This window comes from Strix aluco, chromosome 5 (assembly GCF_031877795.1).
Source record: "Strix aluco isolate bStrAlu1 chromosome 5, bStrAlu1.hap1, whole genome shotgun sequence".
Classification (NCBI taxonomy): domain Eukaryota; kingdom Metazoa; phylum Chordata; class Aves; order Strigiformes; family Strigidae; genus Strix; species Strix aluco.
The window spans coordinates 39,356,882-39,374,975 of NC_133935.1; positions in this window are offsets into that span (position 1 = coordinate 39,356,882).

Below are 18,094 nucleotides of genomic sequence, written 5' to 3' on the forward strand. Positions count from 1 at the left end.
TCAGAAAATCTTTATCCTTCCATTCCAGTGATAAGGAATCCTACCAGGAAATGGTTTCTTGCATCTAACTAAATGAGACCACATAACACTTTAAGCAATACCATATTAACATTTTTGGGTAAAAAACTGTCTGGATGGCTGGGCACAAAGAGTTGTGGTGAATGGAGTTAAATCCAGTTGGCGGCCAGTCACAAGTGGAGTCATCCAGGGATCGGTTTTGGGGCCACTCCTGTTTAACATCTTTATTGATGATCTAGACCAGGGGATCGAGTGCACCCTCAGTAAGTTTGCAGATGACACCAAGTTGGGTGGGAGTGTTGATCTGCTCGAGGGTAGGGAGGGTCTGCAGAGAGATCTGGACAGGCTGGGGCGATGGGCTAAGGCCAACTGTAGGAGTTTCAATAAGGCCAAATGCTTGGTGCTGCACTTTGGCCACAACAACCCCCAGCAGTGCTAGACAGGCTTGGGGAGGAGTGGCTGGAGAGCTGCCAGTCAGAGAGGGACCTGGGGGTGTTGACTGACAGCCGGCTGAACATGAGCCAGCAGTGTGCCCAGGTGGCCAAGAAGGCCAATGGCATCCTGGCGTGCATCAGAAATAGCGTGGCCAGCAGGGACAGGGAAGTGATCTTACCCCTGTACTCGGCACTGGTGAGGGCGCACCTCGATGACTGTGTTCAGTTTTGGGCCCCTCACTACAAAAAGGACATTGAATTACTCGAGCGTGTCCAGAGAAGGGCAACAAAGCTGGTGAAGGGTCTGGAGCACATGTCGTACGAGAAGCGGCTGAGGGAACTGGGGTTGTTTAGTCTGGAGAAGAGGAGGCTGAGGGGAGACCTCATCGCCCTCTACAGCTGTCTGAAAGGAGGTTGCAGAGAGCTGGGGATGAGTCTCTTTAACCAAGTAACAAGCGATAGGACAAGAGGGAATGGCCTCAAGTTGCGCCAGGGAAGATTTAGACTAGATATTAGGAAGCATTTCTTTACAGAACGGGTTGTTAGGCGTTGGAATGGGCTGCCCAGGGAGGTGGTGGAGTCCCCATCCCTGGAGGTGTTTAAGAGTCGGGTTGACATAGCGCTGAGGGATATGGTGTAGTTGAGAATGGTCAGTGTGAAGTTAATGGTTGGACTGGATGATTTTCAAGGTCTTTTCCAACCTAGATGAATCTGTGATTCTGTAACATGCATATGAAAAGTCCACATTGCTAATTTATTTGCACAATGTAGAACACTGTGCTTGGTTAGACCAGTAGAGAAGGAGGTTTTAAAATCATGAATTCACTTACAATACTGTGCATGAAATAAACCCTTGTTTGCCATTCTGTACTCCACAACAGCAGTGACTTCTCTTGGGAGCTAGCCATTTATCATGCTAAAAACAAGGACTTTCGAGGCCAATGGCCTGCAGTAGCTCTATATAAAAAGTGGTTGTATTTTTATGCCTTTGCTAAGTTTTGTGGCTAAGTGGCTCACCTCATAAGCACTACGCTATGTAAGCTGTACACAGTGTATTTATGCAAAGCATCCCACTGAGTTTAGTGAGGCTATTCATGTATGCTCTCAAAATGCAAGTGTGGTTCATACAGTGTAGCCCTCGGCATGTGTCTGAGACTGCACAGAGCTCAAAAAGCGATGGCCCTGCAATCTGCTGGCTAGAGCTTGTGGGGGAGACAAACAGAGGGCAGTAAATTAGAACTGCAACTCAGAGCTGTACCATCATCACTTACAAGTACTTATAAATTGTTTATCCTCCACCTTCATGCTGTAGCTATAGGCTTTCCTGTTCCTACATCTGCTAAATATGACTGCTTTGCTTACTTACCTATGTCCCAGAAAGGTAACAAGGTTCACTTACAGCTTACATCACTAAGGGATAAAGCACCAGCTTTGTGTTGAGCATTGTCATCTGTCTTAATTTTGATTGATTTCCTTTTGCCTCTATTTGATCAGATTACAGGCAAACATTGGTTAAGAGTAACAGCTAAATGAGACAAGGCTGCATTTTTCTTTCTCTGTGGATGTGAATCTAACAAAAAAGAGAGTGCAGGAGAGGCATAAGCCAGTGTTAAATAGCTTGGTTTTCATTCATATACCCCCTTTGGCTCCTCATCACAGCAGCCTGCTTTGGCTCGCCACAAGCCACCCCTTTTCAGAAGCAGCTATGCAGAGCAAGAGCAAATGCAAGCAGGGCCTTATCATTCGCCAGTAAACCAGTCAGCTGAAAGAACATGTTCAGTTTTGCACGCAAATGTAATGCTGGTTTCAGACAATATTGGCTCAGTCACTGCCACTGCAGTAACTGCTACCCAGGGCCATTGTAGTGTCTTCACCACCATGGGGAGGTGTGACTGCAGATCAACTGTGAATCAGCATAATCCTATTGCCTGGTTAACAAGAATAAATGAGAACAAAAGAACATAAAAATGTGTACTTACAGACTCCCTTTCATCTAATGAGCATTCCATGCTTTGCTTTGAGTGTTACTCTCAGTGTCCCCATGGCAATTTGATCATCTAAGATGCAGGAGGGATTGGCTTGGTCAGTTCAGCTAAATGGTTCATGGAAGAACTGAGATCTATGTATCTTTACTCTAAGCCCTCTGCTTTGACCTCTAGATGATGTTGATGACTACATTCTTTGAGGCTATATGAAACTTTGCTCAGACGCATCTGTTTCCCGGCAATATCACGGTGATACCTCGTTTCTTTAAACTTGACTGCGATTGAAATACTACAATAAACTCCATTTAATATATTGCCAAGCTGACATATAGCTTCAAATTGAGTCTGTGAAGTCTCATCTTTTTAAAAGCAGAAACCCTTCAGTCACTGAGAAAGACCTGAAAAGCTCCCACAGTCTCACAGGGAGTATTAGCCTCTGGTGGGGATCTGTCTTAATACACCAGAGAACAAGGGTCAGTGTAGTCCTACAAGAAGCATAAGGGATTAGCAAAAGGAAAAAACCCTCTAATAGCCTAGAGTATAAACATGATTATAAAGGATATTTATAATTTTGCCCAGTGAATTTCAAGCAAACCAGCCAAGCTGAATTAGGATTTTAATGACATTTTCTCTTACTACCTAAGACGCTGTGCCAGAAGCCCTCAGGCCTTCCTGCAGTCATATTACTATACTTGCAAAGCATACTGAACCCAAAGATGGTGCAGTCTATTTCTGTCACAGATTAAGTGACCTCTGCACTTTTTGTATCTAGCTGTGCAGAAAGCTGCAGGTGGAGGAATGTTCATCCCTCAGTTAAGCTAAACCTTTGTTTGTTGTGTTCACATGAATAACTTATAGGGCCTTGGCATCATAAACAGCAGTGCTGACACAGTTGACATGACAGCACTATAGACTGAATCCCGATCTGCCCTCCAAGAAGAAGATGGGATGTTTGCTCGTTTCACATTTCACCAAGTCAGACTGTTCAACTATTTATAAGATGAATAGAAATTTCCACTACTTCAGCTGACACACCTGCCTTTACCTAGCAACTGTTCAGAGGGAGCCAGCTGAGACAGAGGAGGCTTTGAGAGGTACAGCCAGGCAGGGAGACTGCTGCCACCACCCCTGCCAGCCCTTTCCATGATGGCTCTGTCCTCTTGGCAAGATGGCGGCCCTTTCTGCTCCCCTCAGCTAGAGCTATTTATACCCAGAGCAGCTCAGGGGCAGAAATGCCTCCCTGCGTCACCTTCCCCAGGCGGCAAGTGGTGCAAGAGCAGCACAGAGCAGTGCAGACAGCTTGGGTCACGTGGGGCATGGCGTGGAGAGACTGCCCTGCCTGGCATGGGGTGACCACCACGGTGGCATGAAGTGACCTTCCCAGTGGCATGGTGCTACCGTCCATACTGTTGCAGCACAGCCCCACATGCTCCCTACGCCATGTGGCCCTTTTGGGATGTCTGGTGGCCCCTGACAGTGCAGAGACCCCACCCAGCACCAGGCACAGGCTATTTTCACCCAGATTAAGGCCCATGGGAATGTACCCACCACCTCCTGGTCTTTTGGTGGTTTTGACGCAGACAAGGGAGGGTGAGGAGCACCAACCAACCCAGGGAACTTGACCAGAACTTGGGTTCCTGCTGAATTGCAACCTGACACACATGTAGTGTCTGAAGTCACTGAGATTTCACGTTTGTTTCACATATCTGTAAGGTCTCTCAGGCAGCCTGTTTCCACCAGGCTCCCAGCATCAGAAAGGTTGGAGCTCCATGGCATAACCACATTTCTGTGCAGCATGTCCAGGGTCCCCAACTACCACAGACTGATCTTCCAAAGAAGCCTCCTAGGGGGGAAAAGCCACTTTAAGAGTGATTAAAATATAGATGAAATAGTAAAATTAGGGAAGAATGCATGAAAAATTACACTTTCCTACTTTCATGCTGTAACTGTGGAGAGGGCCTGACAAAAGTCTGTGGTAATGGGCCCAGAGCCGGAGGAGCCAGAAAACCTGCTTTTACAGTAATACTGAATCCAGACTCAGTCAGGAAAAAACTCCCATAGCCCTGGTGGCTTCAGACATGTAAAAACTGAGGAAGGGAGAGTCCCTACATGTGATGCTGCAGCCCAGTTTAAGGCAGGAATTGACAAGGACATTGAACAGACAAAGAGGGGGTGGCAGCAAGAAAAACATGTGCTAGCACAGATTCATCATGTGTACTGTTGCCAGGCTAAGCAGAAAAAAGAAAAAAAACTTTTAAAAAAGATATCCCAAATCTAATCTGTTTGCATTTACCAGGTGTCCCTTCCATGCCTGTTCTCAGCGGGAGGAACATGTTAATGCAACCCGTAGCAGTGCCCTGAGCCAGCCAGGAGTACAGGCTGGGATATCTGGGGAGTCAGGGTTCCCTTTCAGAGGTGAAGGGGAGTCCTGAAGGGGGCTGTTTTCTTTACTCTGATACCTTAAATGTTTACCCACTAATGTCTGATGTTTTTGGAGAGGGAGGACTGTAACTAAATGTGAGGTACTTCTGTTCACAATATTGTACCCACATGGCAGCTCTACAAAAAGGATATTTAACTACATGGTTTCGATGTTGAGGATGAAAAGACCATAATTGCTTCAGTATTGTGAATTGTGTTTATGAAGGAAACACTTTACCAAACAGCAACCAGGAAAGAAGATAAAGCAGGGTAGGTTTTATGGTTAAAATTAGATTGACCTGAGTTCAGATTATAAATGTTGGGAAAAAAGTAAATGTGGTTTTGGAAGGGAAAGGAAAAGGTGTTTCCAGAAGACATGCTTCAGTTTCAAAATATCTCATACTTTTCACAAAGAAACAGTCTGTGCCCAAAATATTCAGCAGCTTTTCTCCCTTGTGCTTGACACTTGTTCTTAAATGTAGAGCTGAGATCAGATGTGAGGGAGGGCAGGGGAAAAGGTTCCCAATAGAAGGGGAGGTCGAATCAACAAAGTCATCCTTTTGTATTTGAGTAAACTCAGCCAGGGACTGATGGTAATGTGCAGGCTATTTCCTCCATACGTCTCCTCTCTCTCCCTTCCCTTTCCCATTCCTCCTCCCCAGCCCTAACACTTCTGTTCAGCTTGGTAGCAAGCTGTTCGAGCCGTTAAAGCTGTTCACTGGAGCTCTGGGTGCTCTCTTTAAAACTGAAAATCATCCTGCCATCATCCACCTTGCTTTAACACCCACCCACTCAGGAAATCTGAAAGCTGTGTATCTCCTCAAAGGCTGCTAATGCTATTAATTCTCCTACCTTAACAGTCTATCCAAAATGTGAAAGCAGGTTTTCTGCAGATTCCTGGGCTAAAGCACATTCTGCTGCCTTTCTCATACACATTTCAGTGTCTGTTTCCCATGGTTAAAAATAAAAAAGCCTGATTCAACACTCTTATTTCATTTTTACATGACTGAAACACCATTGTTTTTCACCGGCATAGCACAAGCCTTCACCCCCTAAACCTTATTGTGATTTTTTCCATTTCTTGGCAGGCTAAATTACCCTCTCTAACCATAACCAGACCATTTCTCAAACTCAGGCTAGCTGATTTAAAGATGTCCTGGATCTCTCTAGCTTTCAGTGTAGACATACCTGTGTGTCTACAACCAATGTTAAATGTACTATCCTGTTGCCATGGGTCTCACACTACTGCCTGCCTAAGCACTGTTAATGATTTACTTATCAAATGGAGGTAATTGCTGAATGATTAGATGCTTTAATTGCCCGCCAAAATTTAACTCCTTACTAAACTAGGAAAATAGTCTTAAGGTGCAAAGTTAACCTCCCCTTAGATTCATCAGCTGCAAATGGAACACCTACTCTGCTCTTAGAAAGTTTTCTCCCACAGCTTGATATTTCCTTCCATAAGGCTCTGCCATCCCAAGCAGATGCAGAAAAGCATGTACTGAAGCTGCTTTGCAGTCACACAAGGGTCTTACTGTTGAACCCTGGCTTCAAAATGGGCCTTTTAAGAAAGCGAAAAATGGGACATCTGGTTTCTATGAAAACAGTTTCAACCATTCTAGATTCTATAAAAGAGCCTTGGATAAGTTTAGTCTCATGCACAGAGGGATGTGGGTACAAGGAGAGCTGAAAAGAGAATACAGGCAAGGAGCAGGGAAGAGTCTGCTCTGTTGGTGACACAGCCCCTCAGGTGTAATGGGGGCAGTGAAAGCAGATTGTGCTTCAGCACAGAAAAACTCAGAATGTTATAGGTATAAATGAGGCAGGCAGGCCTTGGTACTGCTTCAAAAAGGCCTTAAAATGGCCTTACAAATCAAGTTTAACCTATAGCTCTTCCCTGCTTGTTCTTGGTTCAAAGCAGAGAATCCTGCCTGAGAACCAGAGCATGGGACCAATACTCAAATGTAGATAAAATGTAGTATGCAGTCAAGGGCTCCGCCACATAAATGTAAACTGTAAAGAAAGAGAAGAAAAAATTGCAAGGATTTGTTTGAGACAGCTTTAGCAGCCCTTACATTATAAATATTCTTAGTTCCAGAAAAACAGCACATTTGACAATAAGGCAGAAGAGACTACATCAGGAGCCACAAGTGTGTTTCTCATGATATGGCCAATGACTGTACTGAGGTGAGAAATCTGAGAAGACTTTGATCAGGTAAACTGTTTTCATGATTGTTCTGATCTAGGGAGATACCTGACAATATTGATCAAAGGTGGTAAAACATAAAATGCTAACTAAAACAATAAAATGACCAGATGAAACACAATAGCATGGGAATGGCTTAATCTTTCCAAAAGGTCTAGTTAATTCAAAAGGTAACTAAGACTCAACCGTCCCTTGGGAGCCAACACTGTAATACTCCATTTCATTCCATGCACTATGACCGAGACAAGATCTAAGGAGGTCATGAGCAGCATAATAGGAAAGATCTTATTTTAAACCTCAGCCACTGGTGGAAATAAAACTCATTCTTCTTTGGAGGAATGTTAAAAAGTAGGTTAGAGGTTTGTTTGTAATGAGATCTTTTTGTTTGTTTTACCTGATTTCCAGTAATACTGCCTCACTCTGTGATGTAAGAGTACAGACCATTCTTTTCTTCTGTAGTGACTTCATTTAAGCAGCATTATTCAGTTCAGAGTAGCTTTATGACTAGGTTTGATGTGGTGGATCTTCTTCTTCTATACATTAAAAAAGAGGAAACTACTGAGTATATGGGCATGGGAATTGTACCAGACTGAGGAGGACCAGCATCACTCTATAAAGGTGCAAGAGAACCAGAAGAAACAGGGGTGGCTGGCAGAGCAACAAGCCCCATTTCATTGCTTCTATCATGCCTAATATGTTGCAGCACAGTACTAACCAAATTCACAGCAGGCTCATCACTATAAAAGGGTCTTAGGAGTGGATGTAATGGTCATATAAATGAGTGTTAAGGCCCATATTTTCTGACAGTCAGATCAGAGTCTTTTTTCCCTTTGTACAGCTAACTGTGAGGAGCTCTTTTAAAGTTAATGATGTAAATGAGGAAAAAATTAGGCTCAAAAAAAGAGTTTTTTGTAGCTACAGATTTCAAAACCATCCAGAAAATCACTGTGAGCTGAACCGCAGCACTTGGAATATCAACTGAAGACACAGAGGAAAGATAATCAAGTAGCTTGCTTCATAGTCTATGTAACATAAACATGAGATTTGAAAAGTCGACAGCATGTTTATGCTAGCAGTAGAGTGACAGCCAGGCTGGATCTGTGACAACTGAGGTGGTACCCAGCCCAGACCCCACAAGGACTCCACAGCCACAAAAAATGTGGCAGCAAAGTTATCTTATAACAGAGCATGAGAGCAACATTACCTGGAGGGAAATACTCACTCCTCCTACTTCCCACCTTCACTTGCCATCTGTGCTTGAATTAGCTGGAAGCAAGATGGTCTCAGGAGGATATTATCTGTCTTCAGCCCCAAGCTAGTTGCTGCTGACTGCACCATACTATGTGTGCACTAGTCCCAGTCTGCCCTAGCTCCAGGATCTCCTTGCTTCATTACAAGGTGTACATACACCTTAATTATCCCTTAGCTTGCACCATCTCTTTAATGTCAATGGAGCTACACTCACAAACTCATTAAGGGATGAACACTGTGGCTATGAAAGAATAAATAATCTCAAACCTGCAGTTAAGTCTAAAGATGCTTAACCAATTTTCCTGTCCAAGGTGAAGTCTCTGCTTTGCTGTCAGGGTCACACACTCACTGTTGAGTGCTGAGGAACACCAGGGCTGAGAGGAGATACCTTTTAATGACATTATAAATAAGTGTCCTGAAATTCTGACAAATCAGAAATCCTCACAATTATATTTTAAATATTTGATCAATGACAGAAGAAAACATGCATCCTGGCAAACATCAGTCTTGTAAAAACAATCCCTTCACGTAAGCCCCCTTCATGCCCCAAGTCCCTGCTTAGTATTTAGTGTTACTTAGTGTTTAATAGAGCATTTTGGAGTGCCATGAGCTCTCCCTGCACCTAGCTGGAGCCAGATTTCTGAGCCACAATGTTCAATGTACCCATTTTTTCTGAATTAAAAGGCCTCTAATCATCATCATCATCATTATCATTGTACTTATCCTCTGCCTACTCCACAAGATCATTCCTCTTTCCCTATGGGATACAGATTGGGTTTCTTTTTTTTTTCCTCCAGGGATTGAACAAACCAACCCACTCAAATGATAGGGACCACTATTTCCCCAGAGAAAGCTTATCACAACTTTATTCTTTCTTTTCTGGAGATCACCCCGTGGTCCTCCAGGTTATACTCTCTTAACCCTACCCTCTTTTACAAATATTTCACCTATTGTTTTGCCTCCATGCATTTACCTGTAAGGATGAAAGGATGGCAGCTACTTGAGCATAAAGGTAGTTTAGCTCTACACTCAAGGGCAAAAATGGAGATGGAAATGAGATCAGCAAAAGCACTGCAGCTCTAGTTCCCTAATGAAGCAGAACTCTCACACCGAGCTGGGCTTATACACTGTAATCAAGTACACTTCTGACAATGCTGGGATTATGGAGAGGCCTGTGCAGAGCAAAGTAATTATCAGCTGCCACTGCTCGGAAGGGCTTCATTCCCCTCTCCGTTTTGCTGAGTTGTCAGCTTATAGTCAGGAAGAAAATTTAAAAAAACACCTGGCTTTTCAGAAGTATCTATAGCAGGAAAAAGACATGTTCAATACATATGTATCCCCTCTCCCTCACCCTGCCGCCCCTCCCCCAAAAAAAAACTGTGGGGGAGAGAGGGGAGATCAGAAGATGCAGTATTGTTACTCTGGTCACCTTTGTGAAACATCCAATAACACTGAGTAACTTCAGGTGATTTGAGAAGGATTTTCCCAGTACTGAAAGGCAGGGGCTGGTGAACAGCCTAGAGACGAATGAAACTGATGGAGAAATAAAGTGAGGCAGAGTAAGAAAAAAACTTGGATCCCCAGGAGACTCTGACAATTTTCAGAATCACAAAATCACAGAATCATCAAGGCTGGAAAAGACCTTGAAGATCGCCTAGTCCAACCATTAACTTCACACTGACAGTTCTCAAATACACCACATCCCTAAAGCGCTATGTCAACCCGACTCTTAAACACCTCCAGGGATACGGACTCCACCACCTCCCTGTACAGCCCATTCCAACGCCTAACAACCCATTCTGCAAAGAAATGCTTCCTAATATCTACTCTAAACCTTCCCTGGCGCAACTTGAGGCCATTCCCTCTTGTCCTATTGCTCGTTACTTCATTAAAGAGACTCATCCCCAGTTCTCTCTGCAACCTCCTTTCAGGTAGTTGTAGAGGGCGATGAGGTCTCCCCTCAGCCTCCTCTCCTCCAGACTAAACAACCCCAGTTCCCTCAGCCGCTCCTCGTACGACATGTGCTCCAGACCCTTCACCAGCTTCGTTGTCCTTCTTTGGACATGCTCGAGTAATTCAATGTCCTTTTTGTAGCGAGGGGCCCAAAACTGAACACAGTCATCGAGGTGCACCCTCACCAGTGCCGAGTACAGGGGTAAGATCACTTCCCTGTCCCTGCTGGCCACGCTGTTTCTGATACAAGCCAGGATACCATTGGCCTTCTTGGCCACCTGGGCACACTGCTGGCTCATGTTCAGCCGGCTGTCAATCAACACCCCCAGGTCCCTCTCTGACTGGCAGCTCTCCAGCCACTCCTCCCCAAGCCTGTAGCGCTGCTGGGGGTTGTTGTGGCCAAAGTGCAGCACCAAGCATTTGGCCTTATTGAAACTCCTACAGTTGGCCTGAGCCCATTGCTCCAGCCTGTCCAGGTCTCTCTGCAGAGCCTCCCTACCCTCGAGCAGATCAACACTCCCACCCAACTTGGTGTCATCTGCAAACTTACTGAGGGTGCACTCGATCCCCTGGTCTAGATCATCAATAAAGATGTTAAACAGGAGTGGCCCCAAAACCGATCCCTGGATGACTCCACTTGTGACTGGCTGCCAACTGGATTTAACTCCATTCACCACAACTCTTTGTGCCCAGCCATCCAGCCAATTTTTTACCAGTTTTTGCTGGTCCCTTCACCAAGATTTTATCATGTTCTTTAGGAAATCTCTGTTTCCACTGGTTTTGTTAAGATTCCTTCCTTCCTTTCAAGTAGTGACTCCCGCACCTCCCTTCAGACAAGGAGCTGAGATTCACAGCCACCCACATAAAATCTCTGACTTCCTCATAGGGAATGAACATTAGTACAGATGCAGGGGTGTGGTTTTGATGGCATTTAGGTAGTGATGGTAATACAGACTTATTTTCTTCTATCCAAATATGCAGAAAGTGCTCCATGAAGAGTTTGTTTGGAAACTTCTGTGCGACTGAAAGACCTGACACAAAGTAATACTTTGGTGTTTGTACGTATACTGCTTTCCATGCACTACATGCCATAAAACCTAGCCAGGCAACACATAGAAGCAAAAGGAAATGTCAATGAGAAGCAAGTCTGAAAATTGTACTGAGTGAATTGTTCTAATGAGATACATTCAGTCCAGAAAAGCACCAGAAAGCTTGATCAAAAAGAATTTAACTTTTATTTAAGAGCATAAGCAGATGTGAGAGAAAATCACTAGGCAAACTGTTCTCAAGATGTGACCTGTGGCAAAGCAAAAGGCTTGTTCCAAAATACACCAGCATGTGATGTACATAGAAAAGCCCTTGAGCTGAACTGTCTCAAAAAAGCAGACCGTGAAGGCATGCAAAATGATAAAAAAGTTAGGATTTTATAGGAGTATGAGGGAGAATTTCAGAACCACAGAATAGTTGAGGTTGGCAGGGACGTCTCGGGATCATCTACTTCAACCTCTCTGCTCAAAGCAAGATCAGCTACAGCAGGTTGCTCAGGGTTGTGTCCAGTTAGATTTTGAAAACCTTCAGGGATGGATACTCAACCTGTCTGGGCAAACTAGTCCAGTGTTCAATCACCCTTAAAGTAAAAAAAAATGTTTTCTTATATTTAAACAATTTGTGCCCACTGCCTCTTTTCCATTCATTGAACACTGCTGAGAAGACTCTCACTCTGACTTCTTTATCCCTCTCCATCAGGTATTTATACACATTGATAAGATCCCCCTGAGCTTTGTCTTCTCCAGCAAGACAGTCCCAGCTCTCTCAGCCTTTCCTCATACGAAAGATGCTCCAATCCCCTAAACTTCTTTGTGGCCCTTCACTGGACTCAGTGTAGTATGTCCATGTGTCTCTTGTACTGGGAAGCCCATAAATGGACCCAGCACTCCAATTGTGTCTCACCAGGGCTGAGTGGGGTAACAGGGAGTCAGTGTACTGACTCAAAGGGAAGGATCCCTGGCAAAACATACGATAATTTTATATTGGGGATAAACTCAAAATATCTGACAGCAGAGTGCTACAAAAAACACATTTCTCCAAAGACAATGAATCTGGATGATGCCTGAAATATTCCAATGGTACCTGAATGAGCCCAAGAGAATAACTTAAGATCTTTGTGCTTGTACTTTAGGAACTCGACAAAAATGAACAGCTTCTGAACTTTGTGAATATGGTTGGCTAAAAAAAAAAAAGGTAAAGGAACATGAAGTTACTACAAAGCCAAGACTTTTCTACTTCTAATCAGGTAAAAATAGTCATTGAGCAATTCTTTTAGGAAAAATTGCAAGCCAGAATGTACATGTGTATGCACACATAAGAAAATATATGAAAGCACACAAAAAAATGAAGTTTCTTCATGAGCTTCTCAGTGACTCGGAAAGAATGTTCTCAAGAAACATTTTGTCTGATGAAAGCAATATTGCCAATGCTTACTTCATCTTTGGCAAGGCAGGGTAGGCAAGTGAGATTTTCATTCAACTGAACCATGACACGCTTAATGCTCAGGGAACTATGTTCACAAACACACCAGTGCATCTCTCCAAATCCATTCCCATCAGAGTATACACACAAATTGTGATCTAACATTATTGTACAAAATATGTAATTGTCTCCATGTAGAAATTCAATTACCTCCATCAAAAAAGCATTTGTTAGTCATGGTCCAAATGATAAGACAAACTTTCATATCTGAAAACTGAGCAAAATTGGAAGGGCTAGAGGAGAACCGAGGTCATTTACCTCAAGCCTCCTCTTTTAAGAAGCTAGCTGGAATTCTGTAATTACACTGGAGTTCTGTATTACACTCATTACTCTATAATACATGTATTCACATTCCCAACCTTTGCTATATGTTCTTAGGACATCTTATGCTCCTGACCTCCCATGTACTTTCATAGTAGCCTGATTCTACAGCTATTTCTCAGAAATTTCCCTGGCAATTAATATAGCTCAGTTTTTGCTTTGAAAAATAATGTTTCAATGCTTTTTTAAAAAAAAAAAAAATGCCTGGAGAATCTAAACCACTTGCCAGGAATGAGAATTTGGTGATGACTGGAGGAAATGAGCAGAGGTCTGTGCACAGAGGATGCTGGAGGCTGGAGGAAGGAATCCTGCAGGGAACAGTTTCACCCCACTTTGGTTTGCAAGTCAAATACAGCTCCAGATCTGAATCATAATTGGACTCCTGCTGAAAGATTAACTCTTGGTTTCTGAATTGTGTAGTGAACACAACCAAATATGAATAATGATGCCTCAACACATGCCTCATCAAAAGCATCACCAAGTAATCAGCAATACTGAGGACCCAAACATTTAAGTGAGCTAAAATAAATATCCTCAGAACTTGACCTATTCCACCTGGGCAGGTAGCAGCAAGGCCATATTTTCTTTGATCATCTTGGAAGAATCTATTCTCCAGATGTATGTATTCCTCAGGAAAATTATTGGCATTCTATTTTTATAAAAAACAATTTATGGCAGACGTCCAACAATATTAATTTAAATCTGGGTATCTGCCAAAGAGTGTTTTGGTAATCATTCAATCTTTGTTTCAAGTTTCCAAGAAGCTGTTATATGTAATCCAACGGTTCCCACTAATGAGACATGGCAATAAGAAAAATCAGACTTAGCACTGAGTGGGGAGAAGCCCAAACTAAGAAACTTTGCTTGAGGATCTGAGTTGGTGGAAGTGGGCTGAGAATAAGCTAGCAGAAGCCCAGGAGAATGGCAGAAGATAGTAAAAAGGTGGGAGGCAAGAAGGCAGAGGCGCATTGCTTTGGGGCAGCAGGATACCCAAGAACTGGAAGGAAAAGGAGAGAAAAGCAGAAAGCATAGCAAGGGGAAAGAGTAGGGAACGGATGAGGAGACAGAAGATTGAAAGATGGAGGGTACACAAAGGAAGAGGAAAAAGCAGTAGCAGTAACACCTAGCTATAGAAAGGCAGGGAATCACTCATATAGGTAACACTGAGAAGAATGTAGTATTGATTTTAAACCTTTAGAGATTAGAAAATAGTAATAATTTTAGCTAAAATATAACTCTCCTAAACCTCTCCTAAACCTCTAAATTTGGTGAAACCCAAAAGGTGAGCACACTGTTAAATGAATGAAGACTTGCAATAGCAGTGGTATTGAAGATGAATACCAGTCTTGCAAAATGTAACAAGTGGTTATTAAGAGCAGCTGGGGAATGTTTCTGAAAGGAAAGGTAAATGCACTTAACATTTCTTCCTGATGAACCATTAATTCTATCCAATCAGGACCTCACATAACTTGTTTCTTTCTTTCTTTTTATTGTATTTCCTCATAACAACCAGGAGGATACATTATTTCCATCAACATGTAGGTTATGATGTTGAAGCATATGCAATCATGGCTTTGTGAGTTGGAAGAAGTGGTATTTTGCTATGATAATAACACCATTTATGCATAACTAGGCACTGACCTTTGTTCTTCTCATCAGCAAATAGACCATCTTTGTAACAAAAGTAAAGCTGAGGGATTTGAAAATGTCAAAAATAGCAGAGCAACAAAGAGCCCTTGGCTCATATAAATATTTACATTTGAAATATCCATTTGCTGAACTGAATATTTCAGCTGTTGAGGGCAGCCTTAATCTCATTACATCAGCTCCGCAGGCCTATCGGTGCTCTTGCTTTGAACACAGACAAGAGCAGCACTTTCATTGTGTCATATGCACATTCCAAGCACCCAGCACACTTATAAAGTAGGTTGTATTCCAGCAATGCCATGTCTCTGCTATTCAATTTTTATGATAGCATCCAGACTCCACAGCGGTGTAGATTTCTAATATTGAATACAGATCCCTCACAAGACAGTTGTCTTGGATCTTTTTTTTAACAAGGAGGAAAAAAAAACCTAAAACCAGCCTCAGCAACATGTTGCCTAGGGGAAAATCCATTTTAATTCACTAATTATTCTGATCTGGATCTGCAGTGAGTAAAACACTGTTCAATCCTTTCAATTCAGGAAGATTAGCACATGCAACCCTTCATTTAGATCCAGCCAGCTCAGGCCCCGTTGAGCCAGTCTTCCTCATGATCAACACACAGAGAGGAGCCTCTGTGTACAGACCTGGTCCTCCGTCTTGCCAGGGATCCTTCTACCCCCATGCCCTTGTGAGGCACCAGGTCTTTGGGATAAGGCTAGGGAAAAAGAGGGAAGAAGGTATATGAAGGTATGGTTTCTCCCTTTCGACCTTGCCTTGCAAAGGAAACCCACGCAACAGGCATCCCAGCTCCTTTCTGGGAATGTCAGTATAAATGAACTGCAGGGACATCTGCCAGGTCAATAGTCCTTGCAACCAGAGCTCCATTTAATGTCTGCCTCCCAGGAGAAAGGCTGGGGGCAATCAACTGCAACCGTAATGCTGAGGGCAAAAGGTCCCCGGTGGAGTCATCCTGGCCTGCCTCATAGGAGTTGCAACCTTGTCCCTTCCACTGGAGGCAGCCTGCCCCAGGAAATAAAAGAGAAATCCGGGAGAGGAATGCAGATGCATTTTTCTCCATTATGGATGTTTACTCAATAGAGGTCCAAACTGGCATTTTTCATGTAATAAAGTGTGGTTGCTTTATAGTTCTTCCAACTTCGGTGTGTATTTTGCATTGAATACTCCCAACTATATGTATATTTACTGTTCCAGCTCATTTGGAAGTGTTTTGTATAGGCTGCTCTGTTACATCTGTAGATCTCAACATACCAAACAAATAGCTGAGATGCTGCTGCGGGCCCCTTTTTAGAGTCTGCCTGTCTATTTCCATACACATGCTAAATATCTTCACTGTGCTGCCATCATTTCAGGAAAGGCTCTAAATCAGGCATCACCAGCTTGAGTAACTTGATTCCTCAAAGGTCCTGCACTTTCACTTATATCTAATAGATTTTACTCAATTCTTCCTGAATATCCTGCTAAAAGGGGGAGCTAGAGAATTTTCCCAGTCTTTAGATTTATATTCCAGTCTGTTTTTATTTCATCTGACTTTCCAGAATTTCAATGACAAATAAATTTTACGGTTCCTATTAATATTTTATAAAACAACAAACAGCCGTAAAACAAATCAAACCCAAGTTTAGTGAGTGTATAAATGGTAAATTGTCAATATATGTAAAAGTTGGCTTAATAGTGATATTTCCATGTTTTCCTAAAGTTCTTTATAACTGATATCACTGAAAACATCTTAAGGGAACTCTGTGATAACATAATGATCCTTAGAAACTTGTGGCTGTGATAACATGCCAGAACATGGAGTACGTTTGTGATGAAAGCACCATTTTGGCTTAGCGCATGTAACTATTAATGCTTTGCAAGTATGCTTTTCCTGGGATGTAATGGACTACAAATAATTGCCTGTAGTGTGCTTTAGCTTTGTCCAGATTCTGTGAAAACACTCTCTTCCTTTACCTGAGCTGATTTTTTCTCATTACCATAGATTTTTTTTCTCACCACTACCTAACTGGTTGAAAGGAAACATACACTCTCAGATGGAAAAACACAGTGGCTGTGATTAGGACTAAAAATCAATCTACAACTCACTCTAGTCACCAATAGAGGACATTCATAATAAGCTTTACCGCTGTTTCCAAGTAAATTTCTATTAAGCCATTACTTTATTGTCTATGTCTAAAAGTATAGTTATATAATGGAAAATCCTTCAAAATCAAAGTTCAAACATGCAAAGTTGCCTTTATTGTGGCAATTAAGTAAGTTTTATTACTCATATCAAATGCATAGTGTGTGAGAGCTAAAGAAGAGCTGGTAATAATAAAAATGTACAGGGGACTGCTGGGAAGTGTTATAAATCATTTTTAGCCAAATAAAGGAGCAAACACCTAAACACACATACACACACATACACCAGCACACATGGGGCTACTCACATGCTTTAATACAAAGGACAATTTTGCAGTTCAAAAATAATGTTGCATCTAAGAGCAACAATTTGAAAGATGTGTGTCATGTCTGTAAAATATAACAGCTGCTTGCAGTTCACACCTATGCAAAGCCAGAGCACGGAGGTGTGCACATTCATTTACATGCAGTTTTACAGTCCCACATGTGGAGGCCCAACACAGACCAAGGTGGAACTGCAGGTTCTAATGTGCATCATAGTCACGACCACAGTTTCATGATGCAGAAGCCACAGCTTTTACAGCTCATTGTCTTTAACAGCCTGGGTTATGTTGTTCTTGACCTTTCTCTGCGTGGGGGTGTTCAGGACACAGTGAGATTTTTGTCTTACCCCCTCAGATGCTTTCTCCAGTCAGACTGGGACTTTCTCACATCTGTGGATCAGGAGTCCAGCCACCTCCCAGCTTCCAGGTGGGGAACCACAATGAGTGTTGTGTTATGTCTTCCAGCCTTCCTATCTGCCCACAGAAGGCTACAACAGCAGCATCTCAAAGCATTTGTTTCCTTACATAGGAGGTAGTCATGGAGGAAATGGGCCTTCTGAGACACCACCTGAGGGGAGGTACCTGTAAGTGTCCCCAGCAGGAAACTAGATTCAAGACATCACTTACCCTGCTCCTTGCCTCCTGTCAAGGCACTGAAAGATACATTCAAGCCAGCTACAACAGAATAACACCATGTATTGTCTGGAACCTTCCCGTCACAGGGACTGATCCAACCTCATTCTGATTAGCCTGAGAGATCTGGTGTCACATGTGTACATGAAAAGCATCTAGGCACTTATTAAATATGCATTCCCTTTCCTACTAACATCATTCCATCAATATTTTAATGCCATGTTGCTTTTTAGA